Genomic DNA, 14,736 nt, shown 5'->3' on the forward strand with positions numbered 1-14,736 from the left:
TTCCTGTCTTATATTCCAGTCTTGAAAGTTTGCACAACACAAGGCCGCTGTTGCTTTTGCACAGTTCTCCAGACTTCCTGTTAGGTTTTAGTCCCACCTAGAGGCACAACCGCAGCACACACCATTAACCTTTCTATGGCTTGTCTCTGTGTGAGTAAGGAAAAGTCTCTTACATGCTGGCTGGTTTTATGGAGTGCAATGGGGACTCACCACTCATTAGTGTTAAATTACAGGGCTGTAGTCTAACTAAGTTGCCTGGAGCAATGTGGACAAACAATACTCCCTTCTTTCCCGCTAGTAGGGAAAAATTAACTCCACAGCATTTCACATTAATGTTTCTGTCTTATTACTGTCACAGCAATTACAAATAATGCCCCAGCTCGTAGAATGGTATTTCGGTACAGTACTTTGACTGTGATGAAATTCCAGGAAAAGCATGCGTTTAAATATCAGTGATACGGTTGTTGTGTATCATTCTTATATTTGTAAGTTGTTTTATTTGATTATTATAACCCAGTTGCCCTGACAAATTTAAAAATTGAGAAAATCTTTTTGATGTCGGCCTTATGATCTCACAATCACATTTTCTTTTCCATCCAAACCAGAAGTAGGGGTAGTTTTTTGTCATGTGCAGACAGAGCATGTGTATTATCATCATGTCAACTTAATTGTAAATGCAATTTAAACAAATAATAATCTGAAACTCCCCTGAGAATGAGAATGTCCCTTAATTTCTTTTGCTTTTCATATTTCTCTGTTTTTAAATACATACGTGAAGTCATGCACTTTCTGGACCCAGAGTTCTAAATCAAGCAAGGTGAACCTAGACTTTCCCATGTTGCATCTGAAGTTTTATAGTCTACCGAGGAGCACTGCATATTTAGGGTGTGTTGTTACAATTAAGTAAAGTCTGTGGGTATAAATAACTTTTTAATGAAGCTGTAAGAAATGGAAAAAAAACTGTGAAAAGATTAAATCTTTGTCTACATTGTTATTTCTCATAGACTACTAAAAACAAACATTAAGACAAAACCATTTTAAGCACACCAGTCATCTGTATTATCTGATGGAGCAATGTTGACAGTTTTTTGTGAGTGACTGTGAATACTGTCTCGTGCATTTAAATGGTAGACCTACTGCATTATAGTAAACTATCTTAGCAATAATAAGGGGGGAGGGGCAGAAATTAAAAGAGAATCTGAAACTTGCACGATGAAACAAGTTTGTAGATTTTTTTGGTTGTTTTTGTTGAAGATCAACACATGGAAATTTTTACTAAGTATGATCAGTAATCCTGAATCATTGGGATTCCCTTTGTTCTTGCAGGAGACTGTGTGCAGTTCACTGAGATGAAAGGACATGAGTAAATACACAGGGGATAACAGTGCCTTACTCCTCAATAGTGTCAGAGGAAAACATCCAGGAAAAATAAAATTGAATAGAATATTGGACACAATATGTGAGGCAAATGGGAATGATTATGATAGAAATATGATAAAGGGTGTGTCTGTGTATGCATTACTAAGATCCCTGGAGGGATACACACAAAATCTGTTCCATCCGTTCCTACTAGTTGGAAAAAATGAATAGTCCGTTATGTCCATCACACCTTCCGTCATGTCCGTCACACCTTCGTGTTTCTGTTAACGTTACAGCACTTTGACAAAAAATGTACGCCTTCACAGAGCATGGGTGACATACAGTTTTTGAACCTGATGGAAATTACAGAAAAGTATTATTGTTGATCTTAGTGTTTTATTTAGCATTGATACAATTTAGTTTTTTCTATGTTTTTGCCCATTCGATAAACATAGAGTGAGAGGTCTAACTTTATTTTCTGATATTTTGTTCTCTTCAACAAAAAAAAAACATTATTAAGTAATGCCAGTCAACTGCAAAGAGACTTGGATCCTGTTAACATTCATTGTAGACGGCATGATCTCAACAGATGGGATGCTTCTGTGTAAATTGGAATTCTGTTCCTGGAAAGCTTTTTGTTTGTTTGTTTTTGTTTTTTATGCCATGCTGTTATCACACTTGACATGTTACATCATACCATCATAGTTTGATAAATTACACCATTCTGAAGGAAGCTATGGAAAACTGTGTGTGAATGTGTCTAAGAGGTGGTGGTTTGGTGCTCAAATAGCGAGAAGAGTCTGATCAATTTTCATCATCCTGTTGATGATGCCAGTCAGGGTTTATGCAATACATGACTGGGCAGCTTTTTTCTGCTGCTGGTTTGATCTTGCATACAAAAAATAAGCAAAGATTGCAACTGAGACTGAGATTCCCAATCAACCTGACTGACATACGATAAACTGGCATAGCCCAGGGCCACACGCCCTTACCTGTCTACTCACGTTACATAGTTTTCCAGCTGAGATTGAATGCATAGGGGCGAAGTACATCGAAGATGGTCATGTGCCCCGCATGGAACAAGAATGCTATTTTTAATCTAATAAAATAGAATCATATTTTATTTGATTAATTGACTTAAGTTATATTATTTGACATAGCCAATAGATGTGCTGAACCTAATGAATCGTACCTGACTGATATGGGATTCAAGTGGATAAAGTGCACATACATAGGACTTAACTGTATTATGTCTGTACTAAATCTGTGTTAAATCATTGTACTAGAATGTAAGCTTATTGTATTTTGTATTGATTGTATTACAGCACTTTTGTAATGCTTAAAATGCTTCTTGTGTAAACTGTAAGTTGCCTTGAAAGTATACAATGTAATTATATATATATATATATATATATATATATATATATATATATATATATATATATATATATATATATATATATATATATATATATATACTGAATTTTTGTTCCTTTATTTTGAGGGAAATAGCTCACCAACACTAGAATGTAAACTGACATTTATATGTTATGGAATTTTAGTTAGAAACCAATGTTCTGCTCTGAATTATAAGCCATTTCCCTGGTATGCATTGGTCTACTGACAGATTTAGCTAACCGTGAGAACCTGAAAAGACGAAAATGAAAACCACAAGGATCTTTTACGAGCAGAACCATGATAACCAAAACCACTGACTTTTCCCATTTTCATTAACCGAATGTATCACTGTGGGAGCTCCATTTATTTCACTTGTTTTTTCTGCATTTTGGGCAGATACTTGTTGATTAAGTAAACATTTTGAATATATTTTTTGCATTCAATTGTACCATCATTTGAAAGTAAATCTAAAAATAAAAATGTGGTTTCGCTGTCGTGTTTCCAAGCTTTCAGTGTTCAAAAATGTCAAAGAAATGTCAAAAACCATTCCCAAGTCTCATGAGTTCTGAGTCAGTGCTTCTTCAATTACATTTCAGTGCCTGTATTTACTTAAATTTTATTTTTGGTCAAAAACAGATGCAAAACATTAGGACACTCACATACTTCATTACCATTACTACTACTTTTAAAATATTATACATTACTATTATTATTATTATTAAGCAGTCCATTAATATTATCTGCCTGAGATAATTACAAGTACGGATGAGCAGTCTTTTTTAACAGTCTTTTTGTTGTTCATAGTGAATGTAGAGGCTCAGTCAATTAATCAGTGTTTATTTGTATAGCACCTTTCACAAGGAAACAAATATATTCTGGAGTCTGTTATTGATTGTTAAAAGGTTAGTTGATATTATGGACCATAGAAACCATAGAAAACTGGTAAATGTGTATTTATATACTAAATAATATCACCATTCTACACAGCTGCAATATTGTAGGGACATTGAAATGCATGTCATGCTTTTGTCCCTTTAATCTCCTAAAGCCAAGCGAAGAAAGAGGATAGCTCAATAGCAGGGGAAATAAGACCTATATAAAGAAAGATGAATTTCCAGTCAGGTTTTCTCCAATTAGACATACAATGAAGTCAAATGACATGCAACACTGACAAATGGAAGTCACAATGTTCCAGGAATCTGTGGTAGTGACACAACCAACTATTCATGCAGGATGGAGAAAATGTCAAGAGCCTATTTCCTGCCACCTAGCTGTATCAGCTGTTACATAGCTTTGCTCCTACTTCCTGTTCCCCTCTGTAAAAAGCTGCTGGGATGGCATTTTACAAACAAAACAAACTATATGCAGCACTTTCAGATTTTCCTTAAAAGCATGCCAGTATATATATACTCATATATTCAGTGCTAAAATGCCTCCTCATAACAATACCAAATTTCCCTGGGCTTGCCAGAATGTAACTCCTTCCCCAAAACAGGGCATTGAATAAACCATGTATTTCTCTTGGTCATGTTGTTTATTCAGGTCAACTCAGGGAATGCACTGCCATGACAGGAACACCAGTCATACTCTTGCACCAGGATCCATATTGCTATATTGATACAAACCTCATATCCTTGTTTTGCAATAAAAAATGCAAAACAAATCTGACCAATGTTATATATTCCTCAGGTCTGGATCTTGAAGCCATTGCAAGATTGTTTTCTAGGAATATCAAAACCAGTTTGATTATGTTTATGCCCTGAAAGTAACTATAAATATGTATACACATCTTTGTTGTTATAGCAGGGACATATTTTAGGTGTAGCTCAGTAACTTTTATGCTGCCTCCACAAATCTGAATTCAAGAGGTTTGTTTTATTTATTTCTGTATGTTTGTCTGCACAATTCTGAGATGGCTCTTCTCTGTTTCAAAGGGGATCTGTTGCCAATATTAAATATGCTGTATTTAAAGGTAAAAAAGTTGAAAGTTCAATTTAGTTCTGTGTGTTCATTACTACTTCTACACTGAGAAGCAGCTCAATATATCAGCTTTTCGCTTAACAACTGCATTGACTTCATTGTGTTTCTTGTGTAGCACTGTTCATCCAGTAGCAACACTTTAAAGTCTAGGGGAACTTCATGTGACCTGTTGTAACACTACCGGTCACTGCTCCTGCATGAAGGAGCCTGTGTTGTTTTTCAGAGCTCCTATCAGACACATCGTCATGAGCACTTCCAGGAAATGCCTGGGTTGCTTACGATACAATCTGTGTCACGTTTGACTGTGATGCATCATAGCTCACAGCAGATTTACCTCACTGGAAACCAATGAGTGCGGTAATGTAATGTGTGTACTGTACAAAGACAGCACCGGCAAGCACGACTTGGAGCATGTAGAAATACATCTTGTTTGTTACCTCAGCCCTGTTCGGACTGTCATGCAGAAAGCTGATATTAACACCCATGTGCTGATATTAATTTGACTATGCCACTGTTTGGTGGGGCAGATTTTAATGTGGCAAGGCCATATGTCTCTCGTTCACATTTGAGATTTAGGCCAGCCCTGAACTCCTTAATGCCATAACTCATATGTGAACGGGGTCACAGTTTTGAGGCGGCCCTGAGTTGGGTGAAAACTAGTATACCATATAAGAACATAAGAACATAAGAAAGTGTACAAACGAGAGGAGGCCATTCGACCCATCGTGCTCGTTTGGTGTCCATTAATAACTAAGTAATCCAAGGATCCTATCTAGTCTATTTTTAAATGTTCTCAATTTTTTTTAAACATCTGCAAAACGTCTTGTCGTCATGTATTTTTAAATTATATTAGAAAATTTCGGCTGCACAGGGTTAAGATTAATTTCAAAGAACATATAGACGCGATCAATATATATCAATATTAATAAGTTGTGATATCAATACATCGCATACACCTGTAAGCAGACCTAATGTCATGCTTAACTGGTTTGTTTTAGCAGATTTAATTCCCGGCATGCATTTAGTTTAGGACTAATTTGTAGCCGCATATGTGAACGCACTTAGCTCAAATGTGAACGGGGTCAGAAAAAAGAAGGACTCAATTTGAGGTGGCCCATGGCCAGCCTAATAAATGTGAACGGGTCTCTGTCTTTTGTATTCTTCCTTTTATAACGGCAATATTTATAGGACATTGAGCCTCACCATCCATACCATCTTATTAGCACTTCTTATATGTCAAATGTAGGAAGCAACACCTTTTATTTGTTGTTGGAAATTATATTCCCAAGCTCTAAGTAATTAAATAGCTTTATGCGTTGAATTGTGACTCTTTTTTTGTTCTGCAGGCACTATCTCTCTCTGATGAGATTCTTGAATCTGTAGGAGAAGATGGTCACCTTAACTAGTTGAGCCAATGATTATATCCATTAATTCAATTAATTAATAATAAAAAACAAAACAGGATGCTCCAGCCCTCCATAAACCTATGCTGCCTGTAAGGTTTAAAGCAGAAGTGTGGTTATAATTTAAAGATTAGAAGATACTGTACGTGATCCATCTGTGACCAGTTCCCTCGTGTTTGTCATGATACAGCCCAGGCGAACAGAAAGCAAGCGGCGCTGAGGTGTGCTGCCAGTAAGAAGTCTGCCATGGAAACTAGAAACGTGAACGATGACAGATCGGAGTACTGCTTTGAGTAAGCAAAAAGAGTGTATGTAAACACATCCTCGCCTGTAACACCTCTGACAGAAACATGAGTCACCTCTGTGGAAAGGCATCACTGCAGAGTCGTCATTTCGGAGCTGTCATTTCTTTCCAAGTGTGCTAGATATTGCTCGTGTCAAGTGTTCAGCTGTAAACACACTGATCAAATTTAATGCAGAAGGGGGTGTGTGTTGGGGGGGATGTCTTGTTCAGCTACAGGGTCTTTTCCAGCTTTCATTCTCACTCTACTCTCAATTATGCAATTTAACCAATCACTGGCTTAAAGTGACTTTTCAAAAAAGTACAAATACATCTTAAGTTACATATACCTAAACCCAACAACCACAACTAACTCAATTACTGTGAAAAATGCTCATAACCTTTAATACTCTTTTAGTATTTTCTTAACCAATTAGACATTGTACACTGTACTGTGGATCAGCTGTGTATCTCACCCATGACCAGAGTACTTTTTTATTTTTTTATTTACACCTTTCAAATTGTTCACCTTTTGTTACCTTATAGCCTGGAATTAAAATGCATTGAAATCTACACATCCTGTGTGAAAACATATTTTAGAAATGTGGAGAAAATTTTGGTTTGTTTGGCTAAGTGTCCACACCCCCATGTAACAACAATCCTAAATTAGCTCAGGTGTAACCTGTTGCCTACAGAAACCAAGTTAAGTGGCCTCCACCTGTGTTTAATTGCAGTGATTCACAAGACTTTAGGATAAATTCAGCAGCCCCTGTATGTTGCGTCTGGTGGGAGGTGCATTTTAAAGCAAAGTCTCAACCATGAGCACCAAGGAGCTTTCAAAAGGACTCTGGGACTAAGTTGTGGAGGCACAGATCAGGGGATGGGTATAAACAAATATTGTAGGCCTTGATTATTCCTTGGACACGATCAAGAGTATTATTGAGTGGAAGGAGTATGGCACCACCAAGACCCTGCCTAGATCAGGCTGTCCCTCCACACTGGATGACCAGTTATCATACTTAACAATACTGACATCAAAATGGTTGCTATCAATATAACTTGGAAAACAAGAAATCACATCTTGTATTGATGTGTGTGTGTGTGTGTGTGTGTGGAATGACATGTGTGTGAAAACAAATGTGAGGGAGAAAACCCTGGTTGATTAGTTGGCTGGTTGGTAAGTGCTGGTAAGCCTTTGACTGGGATTTCAAGAATGACGTCTTTAAGCAGCTGTGTTTCACAAACAGTGGAAACAGCAGAAAGAGCAGGCATTGTTCCGCATGAAGAGGGAGCTCGCTGTGCCTCAGAGTCGCTTGTTTTGGTTTGTTTTTGAGTTTTGGGTGACAGTTGCGCACTGGGGAAAGTCCTGGTTTTCAGGGTCTTCTAGGGAAACGGGTTGTCCTGAGATCAGCTTGCTCTTTAACCCCCCTGGTTCCACTCAGTGGCGGAAAAGGCAGAGTTGTCTGCCAGTAAGAATTTAAAAGGGATTAGTTTCCTTTTCCAAAAGTACAGCTTGTACTTCTGGTCAAGGAAATGTCAGTGGATGGATCTACTTCCTCTAAAGAGCTTCATTTACCAACTCTTTTTTTATGACACTCTTTTCCTAATATAATACACAAACACACTAATGTTGACACTGTACTGGGAAAATTGACATTTATCTTCATTTTTGAGGGTCATTAATCTACCATAATTGCTGACCAGAAACATATTTCATCCCCAGCTTCCTCCTCACAACACACAAAATATGCACCACCACTACAGTGCTTTACTCCAAACTGTTCAGTCACCTGAATCAATTTCTGATAGTTCAGTGTCTCTGTCAATTGATACAGTACATGGACATGGGAACTGATTTAGGGCTTGTTACAGGAGGAGAGAAGTTGCAAAACAGATACGGGGAAAAAAGGAAAAAGCTGATTTCAGCTCATTTCTGTCAAGTGGGCAAGCAAAGGGAAGGGCACCCGAGAAAATGTTGAAGTGACATTAAAACAAGGCATAGCACGTGTTTCATGTTACATCGGAGGATTGTAGTAGGTGTAGGTATAGTGGATTTTCTGCAGTCCATTTATAAAAGCACACAAAATAATAGAAGCATGCTGATCATTTAATAAATGTCATTACTCATGTAGCTAGCAAGATACATTTTGTTGAATTTTAACAAAACGTATTTCCTTTTCCAGGCTATTCTATTCATGCATATGTACAGTGAATTGGTGCATTGTTAGCTTTGTCTGTTGACTCTCATTCGAAAGATGGACATTTCTGTAGAAATCCGAGTTGTTTCCTGTTTTAGTGCGTCAAAGATGGCAGATCATGTTTCACCAGCTCATGATCGATTTAATTGAATGGCTTGCTTCCACGGCTAAAGGGTAATTTCACTTTCAATCCTGAACACTAATTAACAAATGCAATGCATACAAACACTTTTACTTGAACTGGATGTGTGCAATCTGGCAGGCTTGGTCTTAATAGATATCTAGAGAGGCATTTCATTTTCATGTCAGTTTCAGTTTCTTTCAGCGTGCCAAGAATTCACGTGATTATTACTAGACAAATCATGCCCGACACTTTAAAACACTCAATATAAACATGTTCTCTTGGTACAGCAAGGTATTAAAACACAGTGAGAGATAACTCATTCCTGAAGCTGCGATGGACGCCAGAGTGGGGAAATGTTTAAGACTTTGCTTGACTCAGCAAGTCACCTGACAAGTCACACAAGTTGTGAAAGTCATTAATGTCACCTTGTTATGGGAGGAGACAACTGGTAATGTGTGTGTTTATAAGCATGTCAACATCTTGATTACATTATTTGTTTGTTTTTCTGTCATGTGTTTTGTGAGAAGTATTGGTTGTAATGCAGGAAAGCCCTTCCTTTCAAACTAAAACAAATACTGTTCAGCAGCAATTCTATCAAACACTATTCTGTCTAAACACCCAATACACATTTTTCTTGGTATGTTTGTTTTTCTTTATTTAGAGATTCCAATAATTATTCCCTCTTTTTTGCTAATTACTGAGCTTGACTTACTGCTATGACCTCATATGCTCATTGACCACCATGTAGGCTTGATATGAAACTAATTTCTCCAGCCTTTGGGACACAACTTTACCATTCAGGAGTTTTTTTCTTTTGTTTGATTTTTCTATTTTGGTCTTACTTTTTTACTAGATTGGGATCCTTCTAAAATGTACTGGTTCTCAGGCAAGAATTTCACATTGAATTCCTCTTTATAGAAAATTGGATTCGATTTAAAAAAGAGACCAATTGTGATCATAAGAGTGACATCTGGGTGATTTCATTGTGGCTGTCCTAAATAGCATGTTGCTATTTAATTAGACATATTCACTCCTTCTTTATTTACTGATTCAGAAATGTTATATTTTAAAGTCTTATTTATCAGATTATAATGTGCTTACACTACAATGTGCTCTGGATTAAAACATTTGTAGTATTTTGAAGACCAGCTGCAAAGTTTATTTTATTTTAATCAGCACCTGAATCACCTAGGAAGAAAGAAAAGTAACTCCAGTCTGTGTTTTCCTTGTTTCACTCATTGGCTCAAATCAATTGAAAGTATTGAAGTGCATAACTGGAATAACCCAACAGGAGAATTAATGCTTACGCACATTTAGAAGGAGTCATTCTGATACTAATTTGTACTTGCATTGTCTTTATGAAAAACAGGACGCTGGTCGCAAAATAACTGGAAGATGTTGAGTATTCATATAGTGATGGAAAATATACACGTCTTTCTCTGCCTGTGCAGGATAAGATGAACCTGCAAAGCCTCCAAAATTGCATTTAATAATTTTCACACCAGCTGATGACTCTCTACTACCAGTCAGAGCTCCAGCTTCACTGTCAGTTCAGGCTATTTCTGAGAGACTGTTTTCACAGTGTGTCAGTGTCATATGATATCAGAACTATACTGAAGAGATTAACAAAAACAGAAAAATTCTCCCAGCTCACTCCTTTTAAGATAAGCCACTTACATATCTCATGCAGCGACATGTATTGAAACCAGTGAATAAGTAATATTTACACCTCATTAATAAATCTACCAGCTGCCCTGGGGGTTTTATGACATATACCCCAAATGGGCACAGGCTATTCAGAGGGACTTAGATAATATTCAGTTGTGGGCCGACACCTGGCAGATGAAATTCAATGTGGACAAGTGCAAGGTAATACATGCAGGTAACAAAAATGTCCACTATAATTACACTATGGGAGGAATAGAACTAGATGAAGTAACACATGAGAAAGACCTAGGAGTCTATGTGGACTCCTCACTTTCTCCATCCAAACAGTGTGGGGAAGCAATAAAAAAGGCAAACAATATTGTTAAAAGTGTAGAGTTTAAAACAAGGGCAGTAATGTTCAGACTGTACAATGCACTAGTTAGAGCTCATCTGGATACTGTGTGCAGTTCTGGGCTCCACACTTCAAGAAAGATATCGCTGCTCTAGAGGCAGTTCAGAGGAGAGCAACCAGACTTATTCCAGGTCTGAAGGGAATGTCCTACTGAGAGACTGAGGGAACTGAACCTTTTCACCCTGGAACAGAGGAGACTACGTGGGGACTTGATCCAAGTCTTCAAAATCATGAAAGGCATCGACCACATCAAACCAGAGGAGCTTTTCCAGATCCGCAGGGACACACGCACCCGGGGACACAAATGGAAATTGGACTTCAAGACCTTCAAAACGGAAAACAGGAGACACTTCTTTACACAGAGAGTAGTCACAATCTGAAATAAACTACCCAGCGATGTGGTAGAAGCTGAAAGTTTGGGAACATTTAAAAATAGACTGGATAGGATCACTTAGATATTAATGGACACCAAACGAGCACGATGGGTCGAATGGCCTCCTCTCGTTTGAAAACTTTCTTATGTTCTTATGTTCTTAGTATATATAACAAAAAAATTGCACACACTCAGTTAGGTATATATACTATAATCTAGGAAGCCAAGAAATATATATTTGGTTGTATCTTTTGTTGAATCTTGTTTTGTTTGTTTTGGGGGAGAAGGTTTATTAATTGCAATCTTTGTAAAATATATTTTCATTTTAAAATAGTGCTTCAGCATAACTGTTAAAGTATAGTCACTTAATTTAATATTTTCTGTATCTTGCCATATATTTTGCTGTATTATACAATATACTGTATTATCATGGAATCCTACAATATCTACTCTCTGCATTGTGTACATGCATTTTTTTATCTTGAAAATGAGTCACCTTGGAAAAAAGGTGACTGAAAATCACGTGTGTTCATTTCAGGTAACACAATAAAATAATTTGGTTAATTCACTCCTTTCGAACAAAAGCATTCTCCTGAACTATTTAAGGCTGTAGAAAGTAGGGAGATATACTGTAATAATATGGGCAGGGAATTTGTAAATACACTCACTGAAATAAATAATTTTATTTGTATGATATTATAGCTATATATAAGTTGTGTAGCGCCACGTACAATAACTCCACATGCAGTAAGATCTATGCAAAGGCCTGACAATGAAACAAATCTCAAACACCTACTAAAGATGAGAAATTACTGGAATGGAAGCTAGGGGTTACTGGAATAGGGGTTTCCACTCTAGCCATCCTCAGAACCGAAAACTCATGCTAAAATGCATTATTTAAAAATGATATACATTCATCTATCATGACACATTTCTGTGGTTTACGAGATTATTGTGCTTCTGTTGTTTCTTCTTTTTGTACTCAGTGTACCCTATCTCTCTAATGACTCAACTAGAAATCCACTGAAAGAGGAAGCTGGGCGTCTTTTACTGGCAGCGGATCCTGTGAATTTGGCTCCAGTGAGAGACTCTGCGATACCACACTGTGTCTAAACAGTGGAAGCACAGAAACACTTCGGGTTCTGGGTACTCAGCATGATCAAATAAAGATAACTCTTCAAGGGCTTCAAGGAAAAAGAGCGCCCGGGAGGCCTCGTGTTCCATAGTTTTGCAGTGGAAAGTCTGGGGGCTGAGGTCCTGCCCTTTTCAACCAGAATCTTCTCAGTTTTAAGGTTTATATCGTCCCTAGAATCCTGGAAACCAGGTTAGACTTTGGGCTTGAAAGGAATATTTATTTATGTATGTATGTATTTATTTATACTGGCAGGCACTGACATATAAACCACATTATATATACTGCTTCAAGAACCCTAATACTGAAAATAATGATAATAATAAGCATTATTATAATAGTCATAATCATTATAATATCATTAGTATTAGTCAGTAAATCAGTAAAGTAAATCTGAATTAATTTTCAAAACTTAGATATAATAAATGAATGAATGAATCAGTAACCCATCATAGACTAAATTAAAGCATACAAAACCTTCATTCAGAAAGAAATTCCTGAGAAATCTTTCAACAATGTGTACTACAGGAGAGTACCAACTACCTTGGGAAAGGATGCCTAATTAGCAGGATAGAGTATTTCCTGTATAATTTGATCCAAACAATGTTTTTATTTAAGTACTGTTCTGTTTCCTTTCATGTATTTTTAATGTTCTATTTGATACCTTATAAGGAAGATGAATCCTAAAAAGATTAAAAGATGGAAAACAAACGTAAGACACCCACTTATTAGGGAGTTTTTGTTTTTTTATATTAGGGAAAATTTAATATCAAAGTTGTGTGAATATGGGCCTGGATGTGTGAATATTCTTCTTCATCTTCATAGCAGCCACACCCATAACACAAAAGTGAAACTGAAGTGAGAGATTGGTGTGTTTTGTGTTTTGTGCTGTGAACTCTCCAGGGTGCCGTAGTCTGACACTGGGCAATAAGGAAAGAGTAGAAACCTGAAAAGATACCATGTAGTTGGGGCCATATTTATGTAACATTGTTTGTTGTGTTATGTAAATAAAAGTTGGGCCTTGTTTTACCTTGGTGTGTTCCTGGACTTCCTCCTTGTGTATAACCCACGTAAACATATAAATTGTTAGAAGATATAACAGAGTTAAACAGAGAGGGAGAGAGAGATACTAAATGTGGCAGGAGGAGAGATGTGGCCCCACAAAGAGTTTCAGTGGGGCCACAGTGCCAGCCAGTGTCTCTAAACCCTCACTCTCCATTAAAGCTGCACTTCACAATCTGCAATTGCCCGGAATGTGTGGCCTGCACTGTGTTTAGGCTGTGCCTGGGTTATTACAGTTCAGACAGTGCTATGTGGGCCCAGTGTACGTTCAGCTGTTTCCGGCCCCTCTGTCTTTCTCTTCATATCTGATGCCTGTTTCCTGCTTTTAGTTAGCACACTCACACACCACTTCTCCTTTTTATTCTGAGCCTGGCAGAATAGTGCAAGGCCTTTTCCTGACGTTCTCTCGCTCTTCCCCTTCACTCATGGGACCTCTATGTCCACCACATTTTAAATAGATGATTGAGATAACTGTATTTCAGTGCTTCTATATTGTAGGCTGTACCGTGTAGTAATGTATTTGGATCTGAACCGTTTGACTCGTTCAGGGAGGGATTTGTATTTGCGTGTGTGTGATTGTGCTAATGCCCTAAAGAGAATACTCCACAATTCCTGCTTTGCATATGATGTCTGCAGTGAAGTGTGTGCATATGTCCACCCTGCAGGAAATGTCTTTTGTCAAAGTGAAGGGAGCAAAAAAACATAGTCCTATTTCAAACTTTAAGAACTTAAAATATTGACTACAACTCTAAACCAGATTGGTTTCTGAAAAGTCAATGAGGGGGCATTATTATTTGTTCTGTTATTTTTATTAAGTTATGTAGCTGATAGCATGATCCATTGTCACTTACATGGTTTAACAATCACCAACATATAATGTTACACTATATTGGAAGAATAACAACTCCTGTAAACATTCACCTCCATATTATAGTAATTCACATTGAGGAGAAGATTAGAATGGTCTACAGGTGTAATCCAAACAGATGTGTAGGGTTGAGATCCCTGTTATGATAAACACATGGTGTGATCCTTGCCCTACCAATCACATTGACTCTGATTATGAATAGAAGCAAATCATGAATAAGAACGGAAGTGGACTGAGGCTGTCATTACAGCAGGCATTCGTGTAGAAACCATCATACACACAAGTGAACACGGCGGACCCTTTGAGAGACACGTAGGCTTTATGGCTCAGAGACATTTCGCAAGGAGGACAGGAGACTCAGCACCGTGGCCTTTTGGAATTTCTGGCTTAATTAAATTGTTTGCTCATAGTGTGGTCTCTATGAGTGTTAGTCTGACAACCTGTGCTGACGTTTGTATGTTACGTGTCCTGTATTAATACCCTATGCATCTAGTATTTGG

At 37.4% G+C, this 14,736-nt stretch overlaps 1 long non-coding RNA gene across 1 annotated transcript in view; it reads left to right on the plus strand.

Moving 5' to 3' along the window:
• Positions 1-13,335, plus strand: part of LOC136749563 (uncharacterized) — a 28,686-nt gene extending 15,351 nt beyond the window's left edge. The window contains exon 3 of the long non-coding RNA XR_010816764.1: positions 12,191-13,335. This is a non-coding gene — a long non-coding RNA (uncharacterized LOC136749563). The remainder of the gene's footprint in view (positions 1-12,190) is intronic.
• Positions 13,336-14,736: the final 1,401 nt, after the last annotated feature.

Source organism: Amia ocellicauda, chromosome 5 (genome assembly GCF_036373705.1).
Source record: "Amia ocellicauda isolate fAmiCal2 chromosome 5, fAmiCal2.hap1, whole genome shotgun sequence".
In the NCBI taxonomy this organism is placed as follows: Eukaryota; Metazoa; Chordata; class Actinopteri; order Amiiformes; family Amiidae; genus Amia; species Amia ocellicauda.